Here is a 19,713-nt window from a genome sequence, read left to right on the forward strand (position 1 = left end):
CATTAACACTATAGGTGTCGAGCATTGATATATCACACACATTACACATAACCTAGCATCTCTCGAGGATATCTGTTCATCCTTTGAGAGAGTATTGTAATCACTTTTTATTCATTAATATAAAATTGTTCTTACCTGTTGATGTTAGGCCTTTAATCAACTGTAGAGGGGGGTGAATAAAGTTTATGCAATCAATTTGACTAAACTTCAATAGAATCGACAGTTTTTATAGTAACAGATAAAACTGATCAAATGTACTCTCTCGAAAGGATGAAAAAATATCCTTGAGAGCTGCTAAGTTATGTGAATGATATAACAATGTTTGCAATGCATATAACATGAACCTAATATGTGCTCTATATAGAGCACAGCTACACAATGTATAAGGAATCCTATTCTATTAACAACAAGGAAACCTAATACAATGCTTCTGAGATAAAGTCCTTCACCGCCTTGAGTTCCTGTTTCTTTTTATTATCAAGGATCAACTGGTGTGACAAATAATGATTACATCATCCGTCGACATCATCAACCATTGATATCATCATCCGTTGATATCATCATCTGTTGATATAAGTTCTAATGTAAACTTCTGATAGTTTCTGCTGATATCATTAATTGCTCCTAACAATCTCCCCCAACTTGTTCATGATGAAAATATGGACAAGTTCCAATTTATGATGTCAAAACTATCTAAATGCATGAATCAAGTATGCATATTCAATCTTACTTCAGTGAATATCAGAATTTACTCTTCATTCTGAACTCTAACACAGTCTGGAAAATCTTCAAGAAACTTCCTCAGCAGATTCCATTCCATAACATCCAAATACCATTGCATCCTCTGTTTATGTTCCCTTAGTTCATCTGTTGATTCATCATTCTAATAGATGGCAGCCCTGAGATTATGTAACTTTAAATTTTCAAGAGATAGATCATCCAGCTCCAGAAACCCAATTTTCTTTCCATTGGGATTAAAGGTTAAAACTTTAGTCCCTAGACTCATTTCTATCTTGGCTCCTCCAATAGGCATATCAATAGCATATTCATATTGATCAATGTACTTTGGAATGTAGTTTGATTTATAAAGAATTCCTCTCTACTTTAACTGAATCAGGTTCTTTATGAATGCAAACCATCTGGCAGTTACATAATTAGTTACCTTGAGAATTGTAGCAATAAGTTCCAATTCCTACCATGGTTTGTCTCTTAACTGTTCTTGATTCAACCTTAAGCTTCTCCCAGACTCTAGAAAATAGATTATTTTCTCTTCAGCATGATCAATAACAATTTGCACTTATATGATCTTCTGTAAGTCTATAAGCATTACATTGTCTCCAATTTTTGTCAAATAAGAATGCTTTGTTAGAGTTAAAGCATCTCCTAAAAAAAGATCATCAGTATTTAATTTTCCAAGACCACTTGTGATTCCAGGTTATCTAGATCGAGAACTTCCACTATAAATCTTCTTTAATGTTTCAGAAGAATCTCTTCTAGGTGCTGGTTTCTTGCTTCCCATAGTAGCTTCTTCTTTTCTTCAAAAGTAAGTTCTGGCTTATCAGAGACTATGTCTTCAGAATCAGGATTTGATAAATCTGCTTGAATTTGATTTTAGAAATCAATAACGTGATTAGAATCAGAGGTTGTGATTGGTTGAATAATAGTTTCTTCTTTAAGTTGAGCAATATCAGAGGTTAATTTCAGTTTATCAGCCTAGTCAGCTCCATAAATCCTTCTTATTTGGTGAGCTTGGCTACTTCTTCTTCTTCAAATCTTTCTTCAGTATCATAAGCTTGAGCTACTATATATATATTGGATCTATCAGTATTTGAGGTTTAGTTGTCTTAGATACTGATTTCTTTTTTGCAACAGCTTTGGCTTTAGGCTTTGAAATCTTTGACTTCTCTCATATCTTCTCTTTTCCTTTAAGCTTCCTGTCAGCAGTTATGATAGCTTGAGATCTGAGAGATATTTCATCCGCTTCCTGACTCACTTCCCTTATAACTACACCTTTAGTTAGTTTTTTAGAAGGATGATCTTCAGAAATTACTTGAGAGATAACAGCAATATCAGCATTTGTCGTCTTCATGGAATTCTTGAAGTCTTCCTCTATTTGCCTTAGTCGTTCAAGATCAACTCCATGATTTTCTCTTTTAAAGATTCTTCTACTCACCTCAGAGTCAAATGCTTGAATCTTTGGATCCTTATAGAATATAGTTACCTTTTTTCCTTTAATTTTCAGAGTTTAAAGATATTGACTTGCTTCAGCACCATCTTCTATCTCCAGAATACCTTGGTCTTTATTAGCAGCTTTTGTGACTTGTAAAGATTGTTGCATTTATGTAGTCACAGTCAATTATTTAACTTTTCTTTCATTTATCTTACTCTCTCCTCCTTGTCTAGATTGAGATCTAGTTATTGCTTTTGATGAACAACTAACTCCAATTAGCTCTTCACCTCTTCTCGTTTCACTATACTTATATCCCCCTTATTACCTCCATCAGGATTTTCATCATCAGTATTAGTCAATGTCAGCTGGTTGCAATTAGATTTAACAATTTTCTCCCTCTTTTTGGCATTATCACCAAGAAGTAGAGAAAGAATCAGCTCCATTGAATTATGTACTTCTGTAAGTTGATCAGACATTCGAACTTGTTTAGCTTCCAATATAGCTTGACTGGATTCAATTGCATTCTGTCTGACAACTATTGGTGCCATTTGTTTCTGAATTTCCTGATGAGTAGTCAGCCTTGAAGCAATCAATGATTCTTTGATTTGATTGATTTGAGAAGTTGTTGCTTCTTGAGCTGTATGTAAGGATCTGACAACTAAAGTTGATGCTTTCAGATGATTCAGCATATCAGGATTCTTAATCTTCTGTTCTGTTATTTCCAGATGTTCAACAGCTTTTATTCTGGAAATAGGATATGTATCATCTTTTCATTTAGCATTCCAGAGATTATCAAAAAAATCATGTTTCTTCATAGCATCTAACTCTTTCATTTTATGTTGTCTCACATGTATAGGCATATTTTCAGGGAAGAGAAGATCATCATCAGGATCTTTAAGAGCATTAGAAATATTAGCTTCTTCACCATCATTAGATTCTTCAATAACAAATAAATTTTGCACTATTTGCTGAACTTTATCACCAGCTTCAGCATGTAGGATAGAATTAGAAATTGGTGCAATATGTGATTCAGTAGTTTCAGAAGCTTCCATACTATCAGCAGTTACCTCCATATCTTCAAGAATTGTAGATAAATGAACTGGAGCTTCAAAATTTACTTCCAGAACCTCAAATCCTATAGAATGATGTGGTGACCCTGAAATGGATGAAACTTTATGAATGGAATGTTGTGCTAATTCATCTTCAGCAACAACATGGATTTCTTCAAGTGATGGAAAAGTAGAGTAAATGGACTATTTTTCAACAAAAATTGGGATTGTCTCATGTGGTGGAATAGTAGAATACATGGACTGCAAGAAAGTATTAGTACTTAGACTTGCGGGGAGATTAACAACACTTGTTACATCAGAGTTTATTTGAAGTTCAACAGACTATTATTCAACATATGTTTCTTTAGTACTCCGTGCACATGCAAATATATAGCAAGTAAAACTTAATCTCTCTATTCTTTTAAAGTAGTCTCACTACTCCTCACACCACACATCTCATGACTTTTAATAGTCAGAGCTTCCTCACAAGGATTACTAAATCCTTTCTCTCATCTACCTCTCCTTTTTCTAGGAAGGATTCTGCCTCTCTTTAATTCTGTTGTTCTCTCAATCTTTTCACACATCTAACAGAAAAAGCTCAGAAAGATTGTCCTACAGAAATAAAAGGTGGCTAAAGAAGGGTGATTTGTGGTCATACAACTAGAGATAGTCCTTAAATAAGGTCTAGAAATATTCATACCAACATGATTTATATCATGAAAAATAAATGCTAAAAAGACCAAATCAGTATTTAGAATAAATGCTGATATATTATTAACAATATTTATACCTTGTGAATCAGAAGTCCCAATTAACCTCACAGTTAATACTGTGGTTATGACAGTTGTTGTTCACCAATTATGGGAACCTCCATTTGAATTGGAGAGGATTTGAACAGGTTACTGTCATGTACCATGATCTCAAACCTTGTTCTTTTTTGAAAGAACTAACATTGAATGTGTTTATTGAAAGCTTTCACAGAGTCTTCAGTAAAAACTGATGAAACCTCTTTGTCTCTATTAGTATCATTAAGATCTACCTGAGCATGTAGTCTCTAACCAACTTAATGTTGTTTCTGAATAATGAGCATAATTCAAGAACTATGTCACTTGATTTTTGGCAACATTTGGGGAATAGATTCAAATGTTTCAGTTGTAAGAAGAAATTTAAGATATAAGATCTTTGAGATTGAGTGTGAATAACTTTCTTGGTGAGAAAAAGAAAGTTTCAAGAATCTGAATCAAACACAACACTTAAAGATTATAATTCTCATTGGTTAAGAATTAAATGTTTCATAAATTTCTTCTGTAACATCAGTTACTTCCTGTAATGTGCTCAATATGTAACATAACAAGGTACCATGCTTCAAATATCAGTAGTCTTAATTATCATAGTTTGAGAATTATCCTGATATCATTCCTGATTCATTCACCAATCTTGTGAAAGTAGCTTCACAGAGAGGCTTGGTGAATATATCTGCTACTTGCTGATCTGTCAGAATAAATACCAATTTCAATGTACCTACTTCCACATGTTCCCTTATAAAATGGTACCTGATGCTTATGTGTTTAGTCATTGAATGTTGCACTGGATTTCCTGTCATTGCAATAGCACATTGATTATCACAATATATAGGAATAACAGAATAATCTAACTCATAATCCAGTAACTGATTCTTCATCCATAGAATCTGAGCATAACAACTTCCTGCAGCAATATATTCTGCTTCTGCAGTTGATGTGGATATTGAATTTTATTTCTTGCTATACCAAGAAACCAATATGCCACCAAGAAATTGGCAGCTTCCAGAAGTTCTTTTCATGTCTATTTTGCATCCTGTAAAATCAGCATCTGAATATCCAATTAGCTTAAAATCTGAATCTCTAGGATACCATAATCCCAGATTCATGGTGCTTTTGAGATACTTAAAAATTATTTTCACAGCTAATAGATGAGTTTCTCTAGGATCGGCTTGGAACCTTGAATAGAGACAAGTAGCATATATGATATCAGGTCTACTAGCAGTCAGATATAGGAGTGAGCCAATCATACATCTGTAGTTAGTTATATCTACTGAAGAATAGGTTTTTAAATCAAACTTGGTTGCAGTGGCCATGGGAGTTGATGCAGTTGAGCAGTCTTGCATTCCAAATCTTTTGAGTAAATTCTTGGTGTATTTGAATTGATTTATGAAGATTCCTTCATCAGTCTGTTTAACTTGTAACCCTAGAAGTAACTTAATTCTCCCATCATACTCATTTAATACCGGGACTGCATTAACTTTGCAAATCTCTCACATAGTTTATCATTAGTATATCCAAAAATGATATCATCAACATATATTCATACTAATAACAAGTCCTTACCATGGTATTTATAAAAGATAGTTTTTTCAATTGTACCTCCTGTGAAATCACATTATAGCAAAAATAGAGCAAGTGTTTCATACCAGGCCCTTGGAGCTTGCTTTAGTCCATAGAGTGCTTTATCTAATAAGTAGACATGATCTGGATACTTTGGATCAGTGAACCCTGGAGGTTGTTCAACATAAACTTCCTCTTCAATTTCTCCATTTAGAAATGCACTCTTTACATCCATTTGGAACACCAGCATAGGCTAGAAAGATTCTAATTTCCTCAAGCCTTGCAATTGGAGCAAATATCTCATCATAATCAATGCCTTCTTCTTGTGAAGAGCCCTTTGTAACCAGTCTTGCTTTATTCCTTCTGATAATGCCCTCACTCTCAGTTTTGTTTCTGAACACCCACTTTATGACAACTACAGATCTGTTCTTTGGTCTTTTCACAAGAGTCCAGACTGTGTTCCTTTCAAATTGATTAAGTTCATCTTGCATTGCTGTAACCCAGTCAGCATCTTGCAGAGCTTCTTCAACCTTCTTGGGTTCAGTTTGAGATAGAAAAGAATGGTAAAGACATTCATTTTGAGTGGCTTTCCTAGTTCTTACACCACTGTCAGGGTTTCCAATAATTAAGTCGGGTGTATGTGACTTAGACCATTTTCTTGCAGATGGAAGTTGACTCCTTGAACACGAACCTCCCCATTGATTCATGAACTCTCTGTTATTTCTTTGACTAGTACCACTGTTATTTCCTGATGCTCCCCCTGGATCAGTGTTCCCATTGTTATCAGCATTTGACTCGTCAGAGTTTAAGGAATATGAGTCTGATGATCTTTCTACTGATGTCTCTTGAGTTGAATCACTTGAAGTAGTCTCTGGATTTGAATTATATTGCTCCCCCTCAACATATGCTTCAGTATTAGAAGAATTTCCACTGTTATGTGGAACATCAGAGCTTTGAGTGATATCAGGATTTACTGTATCAGGATCAGGATTTAAAAGTTCAGCATAAGGTACTTCATTTTCAAATCTCAATTTGTCATGGTCATCTGCATCTTCTAGACCTGTTATCTTCTTGTCATCAAAAGATACATGTATAGATTTCATGACTATTCTTGTTCTCAGATTAGAAACTTTGAAGGCTTTTATGGACAATGGATATCCCACAAAAATTCTTTTATCAGCTTTTAGATCAAACTCGGCCAGCTGTTCCGGATGAGTTTTGAGAACAAAACACTTACAACCAAAAATGTTAAAGTACTTCAAATTTGGCTTATTTTCTTTCACCATCTCAAATGGTGTTTTTCCATGCCTGTTGATCAATGTTGCATTTTGTGTAAAGCAAGCAGTTTGCACAACCTCAGCCCAGAAGTAGGTAGGCAATCTTGCTACTTTTAGCATGGTTCTTGCAGCTTCTATAAGAGTTCTATTCTTTCTTTCAACAACTCCATTTTGTTGTGGAGTTCCGGAAACAGAAAACTCTTGTTTTATCCCCTTGAGTTTGCAGAACTCTTCTATAGAGCAATTCTTGAATTCAGTTCCATTATCACTTATGATAATCTTCACTTTGTATGTTGATCCTTTTTCCAGCTCCCTCACATGATCAAGAAGAATGGATGGAGATTCATCCTTGGTGTGCAGAAAATACACCCATGTGTATCTTGTATATTCATCAACAATTACGAATGCATACCTCTTCTTGGAAATTGACATAACATTCATTGGACCAAAGAGATCAATATGAAGTAGATGTTATGGTTCAAGAATGGAGGATTTAGTTTTACTCTTGAAAGATGTTTTCCTTTGCTTGGCTTTCTGGCATGAGTCACATAAGCCATCAGGAGTAAACACTGCATTGGGCAATTTTCTCACAAGATCTTTCTTCACAAGTTCATTGATATTGTTGAAGTTGAGGTGAGAAAGTCTTTTATGCCAGTTCCAACTGTCTTCCACAGATGCTCTACTTAGTATACAAACTTTTGATTCATCAGTACTTATGAAGACCTTGGCTTCATATAAACTACCATATCTTACACTAGTTATTGCAATCTTGTCATCAGATTTACTGATAATTTCACAATGCTACTCATAAAAATTGACATGGTAACCTCTGTCACAGATTTGACTCACACTGGTCAGGTTATGTTTAAGTCCTCCAACTAGAGCTACATTTTCAATGATGTCATTTCCAATTTTGATTTTGCCATATCCTAAGATTTTTCCTAAGTTTCCATCTCCATAAAAAACACTTGGGCTGGTTTTCTCCTCAAATTCTGATAGCAGGGATTTATAACCAGTCATGTATCCTAAGCATCCATTTTCCAAGACTAGAGTTTTCCTCCTGTTACCCTGCAATCACTAATTGGAATCAGTTAGTATTTTTAAGGACCCAGAATTTCTTGGATCCATTGGTCTTTTTAAGTTTGTTAACATATACAGCAGAAGACTTTTTATCAGAGTCTATGTTAATATCCTTACTATCAGTATTTATACATGTAGAAATAGATTGTGCTTTAATTAAAGAGAGTTTCAGTTTATAATAATCATAATACAAACTGTGATACTCTTTACATGTTTAAATAGAGTGCTAAACACTACCACAATGAAAACAAGGACTCTATAGTTTATATCTAACTGTTCTTTTCCTAAACTCTGATTTGGAAGGAACAATATTTATCTCTTTATTCTTCCTGCAGGAATTAGCAAGATGATCAGTGCTACCACAGTTCAAATAGGCCTCTATAAGTGCATTAGGAGGAGTTACATAATTTCCATTCTTATTAGCACCTACCTTGCCATTCTTATTTTTCCTAGGCCTTTTCTTCTTGTCTTTCATGTGTAAATCCTTCATCTTTTGCTTAATCTATTTCTGAGTCATTGAACCAATATTTACTGATTTTGTGTGAACATGTTCACTCTTATCAGTAATTAAGTTTAATCTAGGTGCTGAGGTTGTACCTTCCTCATGGATTGACTTGACAATTTTAGCACTTGGATTAAACTTAATGGTCTTTATTTGAACCTTGTTCAGTTTGACCTTGCTATCAGTTTTTATTGGTTCTGTTTTCTTAGTTTCTTTTCCAATTTTCTTATCAGAATTAGATCTAGCAGAATATCCTAATCCTGATCCCTAACATCCATTCTCTAAAATTTCCTGAGATGTTTTTTCTGAGTTAGTCCAAAGTTTAATAACTTCTCTTTATTTAGCTAATTCCTTTTCTAGATAAGCATATTTTTCTAACAATTTTTCTTTAACATAAATAGCATTATCTCTTTCTTTTTGAATTTCTAGTATGGAAAACAACTCAATTTCTAGGTGATCATTCATTTTCTTTAACTCAGAGTTTTCACTCTTGATTCCATTATTGTATAAGGTTTGATCCCTATAACTAACATTCTGAGTCTTAAGAAATAATCTTAATTCATAGATATCACCAGTATCAAAAGCAAGAACAGTCTGAGGTACCTTGAATTCAGCATTATCAGCCTCAGCATCAGCATTTGCCATGAGCATAATTGACTCCATCATCTGAATCTGATGAATCATTCCAGTTTCTCTTCTTTGAAATCAAGGCTTGTTTCTTCTCAGCTCTGGGTTTTCTGCAGTCAGCTGCAAAGTATCCAATTTCATCATAGTTGTAATATCTTTCTATTGACTTGTCAAATTTTCCTGATCTTGATTCCTTCCAATCAGTATTTCTTCTGTTGTTCCTCTTATCAGAGTTTATGGAAATGGAACATTTTCTAAAAAATCTTCTCCCTCTCTTGAAGTTCCCGTAGACCATCTTCTTGAAGCTTTTAACCAGTAGAGAAGCCATTTGATCCATGTCTTCATTGTTGTTATGATCACTGTCAGTATCTAATTCATTATTAGTATTTGAGTCATCATCAGAATTTGATGATTCAGTATCTGACTTTGCAATCATGGCTTTCCCTTTGGAGTAACTTTTCCTCCTAGCTTTCTCTTTTGTCTTTTCATCAACTTTGATTGCTACTGGTCTAGATTTAGATCCTTTCCTCTTGCTTCTTTTCTCCATCTCTAGTTCATGAGTTTTCAGAACTCCATAGATCTCATCTAGAGGTGTGTTATCAAGTTGATAGTTATCCCTTATTGATGTGACTTTTAAGTCCCACTTTCAGGGAGAGCAAGTAGGAACTTCAAGTTTGAGTCCTCCAAATCACATTCTTTGTTAACAAGGGATAAGTCGTTCAGCAGCTTCCGAAATCTGTCATAGATCTCAGTTAATGACTCATTGTCTCTTGAGTCAAAGTGCTCATATTCTTGAGTAAGTACTGTCCTCCTGTTCTTCTTGATAATAGTCGTACCTTAACACTATGAAGACTGTTGTGCAAGATATGTCTGACCTTAGCATCATTCATAATAGATGATAGATCTTTAGGAGTATAGTCCTTCCTGTCTTTGTCTACCATCTTCTCTGGTTCTCCTGCAACAGAAACAACTACCTTCATTGGTTTATGAGGACCATCATAAATCCTATTTAGATATTCAGGATCTGAGGATTCCAAACACATGACCATCCTGACTTTCCATATTGAATATTCATGTATCTTTAGGATTGGCACCTTGATTGCTTCATACCTACTCATGTTGCTGTTAATCTGTGATGTGGCTGCGGTTGGTGGTTTTGGATTATGTGGTTCTTCTTCTTTGTCTGACATTGTAGATTGATTTTCAGATCTTAAACTATTTGTATATTAACAGCAAGCTCTGATACCAATTGTTAGGTCTGTAATCAATTAATTCGACAAAATTTATGCAATCAATTGATTACACTCACGAAAGGATGAACAAATATCCTTGAGAGCTGTTACGTTATGCGAATGATATAACAATGTTCGCAATGCATATAACATGAACCTAATATGTGCTTTATATAGAGTACAGGTACACAATGTATAAGGAATCATATTCTATTAACATCAAGGAAACCTAATACAATGTTTCTGAGATAAAGTCATTCACCGCCTTTAGTTCCTGTTTCCTTTTCTTTATCGAACATCAACTGAGGTGAGAAATACTGATTACATCATCCATTGACATCATTATTCGTTGATATCATTATCCGTTGATATCACCATCCGTTGATATCATCATCTGTTGATATAAGTTCTGATGTGAACTTCTGATAGTTTCTGCTGATATCATCAATTGCTCCCAACAATTGAGTTCTTTAATTCAGTTTGATAGTTTAGTTCTATTAACCCCTCTTCTATAGTTGATTTAAGACTTAATATATGATATTTTTCACTTTAGGCCGAGCCCGTAGGAATTTATTTTTGTGTCACTTCCAAAAGATATTGCGAAAAATTGTTTGATACACGATTAGAGGTAATTGAGAAACCTTATGACTTATCTTTGAAGGCGACTCCAGGGAAGCATCACCATACCATTGGTGCGAAGTAGCTCCGATCGGGGGTTAGTAACTAAACTAGACGGATCTGGTATGACTACTGAAACTCAGGCCGAGATGCAAGGATCAGGGAAATTAAAAATACGAGTAAGAAAATTTCAGAGTTAATACGAAAGACCCACATAATCAAAATTTGTGAGAGAAATTTCCAAAACTCATGAGTGTATGTTGCTAATTCATGAAGGGGTGAACGAAAAAGGAGAGTTGCAAGGGAAAATGTGTTTCGACGCCGTCCCAGTAAATTCAAATCATTTGCTTCTAATTATGGAAACGTGAATGCATAATAATGATTGGTTTTTGAAGGACATGAATGAGATCATGGTCCTAAATGAAGAAATTAGTCCAAAAATTATGTAACGGGAGGTTCCGTTACACAGGCCCACCTGAATTATAAATGTCTTGAGTTGGAATTTCTGTAGAATTGAAGAATAATGAAGGTAGATGGGTTGATTTAGAGAACGGCCTTTAGGGTGTTGTCCTAAAATACTTTTCTTCTCTCTTTACTACTTATTGGGATAGATGGCACTATTGTGGAGTGCGTGAATGGGGTCCATCTGCAACTTAAATAATCTGGAAAAGATCAATTTTATACGGAAGGGAATTTTTCACATCAAATATCCGCATCCCGGTATTCTCCGAAAATTCAAGTGCCAATCGAATAAAAAAATTTATGGTTAATAACTTTCGTCCTTGTTAGTTATTAAAATTCAGTTAGATGATGTGTTTAGGGATTTGATCGGTATTAAGGTAAATTTAATAATGATCCAAAAATCTAAATTTGGGCCAAATTATCCCAAATTATCCTCTATAATGATTCGAAATTTGAATTTCAAATGATCCAAATTTGGATCTGTTTGGATCAGTACTGTTCAATGATCCAAATTTGGATCACTTGGTTTAATATAAAATAATGGGTTTGTTATTTGTAGTTTATGGGATTTTAAATTAATTTTTGATTTTTTATTTATATAATTAATAACATAATATAATTAATAGCTAATGTTATGCCCAAAAATTGGTAAAAATAATATTCAGACTGATACTGATAAAATAACCAAAATTAAGATATGAATGCCTAAAATCAGGGAGAGGACAAAGAAGGTTTCCTTCTTTGTTAAGGACAAGGCGTACCCTTAGGCGTACCCTTATGATATGGGAGACGCGTCTAATGAATATGAAACTAAAGATATGCAGAAGGCGAAGGCGCGCCCTTAGCATAGTGGGAAGGCGCGCCCAATTACTAAGGAAAGGATGAGGATTTCCCTGATTGAATCCCTTCTTATGGCGAGCCTTAGGGGGCGCCCTGAATGAATAAGAAAACCTTGGGAAGACTTCGACATGATTTCCTGGACGGGTTCTTTGGAAGATTCAAGGAAGATGGAGATTATTATTGCTAACCTATTTGATGCAGGTACTCTATTGAAGAACTCTTTCATGTAGCATATCTACAGAAAAGGCGGTGTCCGTGGCGAGAGACCTCCAGGGGTATGCCTGGACGGAAGGCCTCCTCCTATAGTCAATGAGTGTCCTCATTGGGGATGTGGGGTAAATTCTGGTGTGTGCTTTGGGAGCTCTGTCTCTGTAGTCAACGGGTGTCCTCATTGGGAGACTTTGGAGTATCCTTCACTTTGCACCCAAAAGCTTGGGATCACTTGTCCTGTAATCTGGTAGGGGCTCATTATTGGGGGGGCAAGGATGCGTCCAACATTTGGGGTGAACCATGGCTATACTTGCATCCACGGACTAGAGAAATAGCTGGTAGTGGAGGGTTATCCTTGGCCAGGAAGATGCCTAATCCGTGAAGTCTCGAAGCCGCGGACGAGCCTTGGGCCTTTGTGGTTGGGCCTCATCGACGGACATTCCTAAAGCTAGTAGAAGACGGTTTTAAGTGGATTTTCCATTGGGCCTCGGGACAAGAAATCTAAGCCCGTTAGGTTTCTTGTTCCCCAATAACGACATTGGCTTGATTCCCTATAAATAGGGATACGTAGGCAAATTGCAAGGGGTCAGAAGCGAGAGCACAAAGGAGCCACCACTAACCCTAAGCAATGTCAGCCACCAATAACCACCACCACCAAACACTGTTCATCTTTTCCAATGAATACTGTTCATCGGATCTATTAATTACTGTTCACGTTTCCGATGAAGAACCGCCATCAAAGATCTTGTTTCCGGCTACGAACCTCAGACTTTGTTGCTCCCAAATTCCTCCGCCAACAAATTGGCGCTAGAAGGAGGGGCTAATCAAGATCTGCATCTAGGATGAAGGATTCTCAATATCATGTTGAAATTTTTTATGATGGAAGCTTTGAAGAAGAATCTGATCATGGCTATGAACGTCATGAACCTTACGTTCCACCCATGACTGATCGGCCCACTCCAGATGTTAGGGGACAGCCGCCTGTGCTCATCAGCAACGCTGACTTGCTGGAACAACTGTATCGCATAGGAGATGCTCTGAACGGTTTTGATTCAAGGTTGAGCACCGTGGAGCGACGCAAGACCAGAATGGGCCTTCGCCACAACCGTTCTACTCATGCACCTGGGAAAGCACCTATGACTGATAAAGATGCCTCGGCCGATCACGGTCAAACTGGAGGAGGACTTGTGCCGATAACCCCGCGACATCTGAACTATTCCAATGTAACATCTCCAATCATCGAGCTTGTGGAAAAAGATGATGATGGTCGAGAAATACTGTGGACGGATAACCGGGGGGTTGCCCATCTGCATGGTCTGGGCGTAGTCTTGAGGAGCGCCGACAGGCGGAGTCCATTCCGGAGAATGAGCAACGAGGCTTCGTGGATTTAAAGAATCGCTTGGGGATCCGCTTAGGCAACAACTATCTGAGAATGTTGTTATTTGAATGGTAAAAGGAAGTTGATCGTGGAGATGTGACGCCTCATGATACAACGCGTGTGCCCCTGAATTCCCATAGGAATCAGAAGCGGCACCACGATCATGAGAGAGCTCCTCCCCGCAGATCGCTGGACCGGTATGGTCGAGGATATGGAAGCGACCGTTGGAGAAGACCCGAATGGAGGGGAAGAGGCGGAGGTCGAGGTAAGTACTTAGATGGATATCACTGCGAAAACTACCGTGGCCGCACTGATGCCCGCTAGTACAATCAAGCAGACAGTGATAAATATGTTGAGTATGATGACCATAGAGATGTGGCAAAATATGATCGTGAGGTTCCTCGAGGCCGCGGCCGAGGTCAAGGAGAAAATCTAGGGGAAGATCAAGGTGGAAACCAAGAAGTAATCATGATACCAGAAGATGCCCAGAACACCAACCAACAACAAGCTCCTCCATATGGGAACTAGAAAGAAGTACATCCACCACAGCCCCAAGGTCCGCAACCTCACATGCAAACTATCCTAGGAGTGGGAACTTTTAATGTGGGCGATCTGAAAAGGCTACTTAACCATTTGGAAGGCAGAGTGATGGCCACGGCCGAAATTCCTTCTCCGTTCTCGGTGGCTGTAAGAGAGGCGCAGTTGCCAGTCGGATATCGCAACACTACTAGCGATCTCCGTTTCCACGGAAGCTCAGACCCTGTGAAATTCCTGGGCCGATTCAATATAGAGATGGACATATATCAAGTCCCAAACTTGGCTCGATGTCGGCTCTTGGCGGAGACTTTTAGAGAAACCGCCCAACAATGGTTTCAAAAGTTTGGGCCAGGAGTAATCACTTCCTGGGACCAAATGAAAACTCTGTTCTTGACCAAGTTCCAAGTTGCCGTGAGGTATGCTCCCTTTGTTATAACTCTCGCCAACATCAGGCAAAGGGAGAATGAAATCTTGACGTCGTATTTTAAAAGGTTCAATGTTGAATCTACCAGCGTAAGAGGGACTTCAGACGAAGCCTTGAAAAGCTTTTTAATAGCAGGTGTAACACCCCCAAATCCAAGGTCGTGAATTCGGGTCGTTACGATCACTTATTAATTAAATAATTCTCTTTTCACAATATTACTCGACCTTTTATTCAAACTCACATACACACAGGTTATATGCTTGGAAACATTATCAAATAAATCATTTCCACTTATCTACCTGACGGGGCTGGCGCACAAAAAGCCTACGGAACTCACGAGCGTTCCTTACCCGCCTACGGACAGCAGTCCTGGTCTGATCCATGCTGGTAGTCTATTGTGATATGATATATAAAAGCAAGGGTGAGCATTAAAGCTCAGCAAGGTATATATCCCCATAATTAAGTATGTAAGGATAAATAAAACCAATAATTATACTTTGTATCTCCAAAGCGTTCTGAAAGTTTATATGCTTATCAAATTTATAATATTCTTAAAATCAACTACAATAGTATATCCACTGAATACTTGTATTCATCTCTTTCTCAAAATCATTTTATACTCGTACTCATTTTATTTCAAAATCTCAAGATGTTACTCGAACCAAGATTCTCAAATGGGTGTGATATATATTCATCAACATCCCAATTTAAAACTCAGCCTTATTGGCAGATTTCTCAAATGGATTTGATATATAATCATCAACATCCTTATTTAAACTCAGCCTTATCGGCAGATTTCTCAAATGGATTTGATATATAATCATCAACATCCTTATTTAAACTCAGCCTTATCAGCAGATTTCTCAAATGGATTTGATATATATTCATCAATATCCTTGTTTAAAACTCAGCCTTATCGGCTATCTGTGGTATATTTCACAACAGTTTTTCCAAAATGGAAGTAAGGGACTATACTGGAATAAACCACGTATCGGTGATCAGCCGAATACGAAATTTTCTCTACTAGTAGAAGGAATACAAACCTAGCCGCCTTTGGGCTCATCAAGACACTACACGGTGGTTGCCCATTGCCGTGCAAGTCCGAAAGTCAATGGTCACATAGACCATATAACCGTACAATGCGCCACTCCGCGCTTGCATAATGCGCCACTCTGCGCCTGGTCACTGCCCGATACCACTCTGTGTCGGGCAGGCCACATTCCAGTCCCAAAATAGTTATATCTTTTGCTCAAAATCCTTTTTCGAAGGAATAGGTCGTTAAAAGTTGACCTGTAAATAAGATGTTGTATTCATCACTTTTAACTCAATTGATCTTTGGGAGTTGTCGGATTTTTGAATTTAAAATCATTTTCAAATCCCTATCTGTAGTAGGGTGACACGTATATTACTCACTTGTTCTTTATTGAACGAGGAAGCAAAACTCTTATGCTTCAAGACTAAGTTCCCTAAGGTTTTGATACGTTTCAAATGATTAATCTCTTTCAAGAGTTTTGAATAATTTAGAAAGTACCTTTGGGAATTATGTCTATTTTTAAATAAGTTTTTAGAAGTCCGAAGATATTAAAAATCTAAGGTCTCATAATTATATAAGAGGGATTTAATGAATTGATAAAATCTTAAGTACAAAGTATTTCTAATTAAGGTTCAATGAATTAATAAAAACCTTAAATACAAAATATTTTGTGAATAAGGTCCAACGAATGGAGACACCTTAATCAAATAATCAAAACATGATTTGGTATCCTATAATTGCTCTTTGAATAGTTAAATCTTTATTAAATAACGTGAAATTATTTATAAACTATTCAGTATATTTTTAAATACTTTCTGGATATTTAAGAATCCCTTAAATATCGCTTTATAAAATAATCAATCAAGTAAGGGTGTCCCTTAAATGAATAAACCAATATTTCTCGAAGTTTAAGTCAAAATCTCAATCGTTCGTTTGATATATATATTACGCGAACGTACTTTGTTTATCGAAATAGAAATCTTTCGCGTCCGGCTCTCTCCGGAATTAAATCGTTATTAAAATATCTTCAACTCCCATTATCATATATTATATTTGAAATATGTTTCAACTTCTCATACTCGTGTAAAACGAAATTTGTTTTCGTAAACAATCGCATAATTCGTATGCATTGATATCATAGACAAGCATATATATATTTGAACTGTAAATCATGGCATCAATATCACAACAGTATATATATAGCATGGATAGTATGAGATAGGGTTTCGAAAACTTGCCTCGAGTAATCGAAGTGGTATGGTCTCTGGTGTTTGGTTGGCGATCTATAAACAAAAACCAACGGTCTAAGTTAGTACGCGATTAACGTCTCGCTTTTATTAAGCAACTTTCGCAACTACTCAAGTATAACGAATCTCCGATCGTCACATTCTCAACACTTATATTCTCACTTTATAACATGGTCGGGTTTTGAAATCGATCGTTCGCTTTAGAAAGTCCATTTCGAGTTTTAAGCTCGAACGTGAGAAAATGTTCGTCAAAACTAGGTTTTTTATGCGTTTCTCGCTTGCGCTCGCTTTACCAAAATATTTTTATAAAATCGAAAAATTAATATTTTCCCAAGATTCTTTTTGGACAGTCTTCTCTACTGTCATATCCATTTTTCATAATTTTTCCAGAATCTCAAAATTATTTTAAGTCCTTCAAAATCACCATGCAAGTGGACTTAAGTGCAGTTGGCTAATCGCAGAAATGTTTTACACTAAAACAACCATAACTCCTAAACCGTAAATCTCCTCATGATGATCTACACATGTATAGAAACTATAAAACAATATCTATCTAGTCATGGCCAGTGGTTTTCAAATTTTAACCATTTTCATGGCCGAATGACTTGCAGAAAACAGATCAAGTGCAAGAATGCCCAAACTCAATTTCTACTACTTGATCTTAACACAATCACTACCTATAACCATCATAAACACAAGTACTTCTCAAGATCCACCCACATGAACCTTATATGCTCTATCTAGTACCACATACATGGATTACAACTCAACATCTCAAGTCTTTAGCAAGAACATAATCAATACAAACTCAAACAAACACAATCCTTTGGATCTTAACACTACAACAAACATAACTCTTATATCCAACCATAAAACCTTAAAGGGTTGAAAGTTATACCTTCTTGGATACTAGGAAGGTTAGTGCTAGGATTATTGAGGCTTGGTTTTCTTAGAAAACACTTAGAAGGGCTAGATCCTTAAGAAACAAAACCAAGAAACAAGTTAAAATTTCGGAGTTACCTTTCAGCACCTCATTCAAACATTTTTATAAAATTGAAAAATATTAATTTGAGGCTGAAATTTGGTACGAAGCTTACCCATGATATAGAGAAGCTATGGTAAAAATTTCATGATATTTGAATGAGTATATTTTGAGTTATGAATTTTTCTTTCTCCCTTGCTCAGAAAATCCGAACTGCTGGAATGAAAAATGGGAGAGCTTTAAGTGAGGGAAAAGGGGTTGTTTTCTTTTGTGGCTAAAGTGTGGGAGTGTATAACGAATATATGGGATGTATGCAGCAGATTTGACAATAATTTGGCAAAGGTATGGGTTGGTTTGATTGTGTGGTGAAGTGAGAAAAGGGAGAAGTATGGCTTGTGTACTTGTTTGTCTCCCATCACTATTCAACACTATTCCACTAACTATTCTAGTTAGCTTCTAATCATCTAGTTACACTCCTAACTACTAGTTAGGACTTGGTTATGCATGGCCAACTTGCATGGGATTTAATTTCTCATTCGTTTATTTATCGTAAATGCAATCGTCGTTCCATTCCGATAGTTTCCACGTATAACGACTTGTTTCGTAGCGATTTCTTTTATCGCTTATAATCCTATAACCAATTCCATTCCTTCTCTTGATCATAGAAATACCTTGATATATTATTGATTTCACGTAGTATTCCCGGTTCTACGCCATTCTTTACGGATACAAAAACACGTAGTATAATTGTGAATCTTCGAATTCCGTCGGCTTTTACATTCACTTATTTTCCTCGATAAACAAGAATATGATCTCGGATTCTCAAAATTCCACTATTCATTTAATGATGATCCCCATACGTATTACTTAATTAGCTCAAGTTACTATTCACAGAAGTTTTAAAATATTACAAAAATCAGGGTTCTTACAGTCTCCCCCCCTTAAAAGGATTCCGTCCCGGAATCAACTCACAAATAGATGGGGGTACCTTTCTCGCAGGTGGCTCTCTAATTCCCAAGTCGACTCCTCGACCTTGGGATGTCTCAATAAGAATCTGAATAGCTTGACACTCTTGTCCCTGAGTACTTGCTCTTTTCAACCAATGATTTCAACTGGTTGCTCAATGTAGGACAGATCTAGTACTTACTCATGTTTTACTATATTCTTGGTATCCGCATTATACTTTCTCAACATTGGCACATGAAAAACACTATGAACCTGTTGAAGGTTTGGAGGTAAAGCCAATTCGTATGCCACGGTTCTATTTGTCACAAAATCTCAAAGGACCCATATATCGGGAACTCAACTTCCCTTTCTTTCCAAATCTCATCAGTCCTTCCCATGGTGACACTTTCAAAAATACCTGGTCACCCACTTCATACTCTCTGTGTTTTCGTGCTAAGTCGGCATATTTACGCTGTGGGTCTTGGGCTGCCGCTAAGCATCCTCTGATCAACTCTACTATGTCCCTCATTCTTTACACCAAGTCGGGACCTAGTAACCTTTTTTTTTCACCAACTTCATCCCAGTACAAGGGTGAATGGCACCTCCGACCATACAGCACCTCATGTGGGGGCATTTCTATACTCGCATGATAACTATGACTGTAGGCAAACTCTATCAAAGATAGGTGTTCATCTCAATAACCTTAAAAATCAATTACACAATTTCTCAACATGTAC

General features: G+C 36.5%; 1 long non-coding RNA gene across 1 annotated transcript; it reads right to left on the reverse strand.

Moving 5' to 3' along the window:
• Positions 1 to 14,942: 14,942 nt before the first annotated feature.
• Positions 14,943 to 18,279, reverse strand: LOC141702476 (uncharacterized). Its single transcript, XR_012567129.1, has 4 exons — positions 18,147 to 18,279; positions 17,948 to 18,025; positions 17,041 to 17,085; positions 14,943 to 15,161 (listed from the first exon to the last, which is right to left on the reverse strand). It is a non-coding gene; the product is annotated as an uncharacterized LOC141702476 (long non-coding RNA).
• Positions 18,280 to 19,713: the final 1,434 nt, after the last annotated feature.

This window comes from Apium graveolens, unplaced genomic scaffold (genome assembly GCF_009905375.1).
Source record: "Apium graveolens cultivar Ventura unplaced genomic scaffold, ASM990537v1 ctg5208, whole genome shotgun sequence".
NCBI lineage: Eukaryota > Viridiplantae > Streptophyta > Magnoliopsida > Apiales > Apiaceae > Apium > Apium graveolens.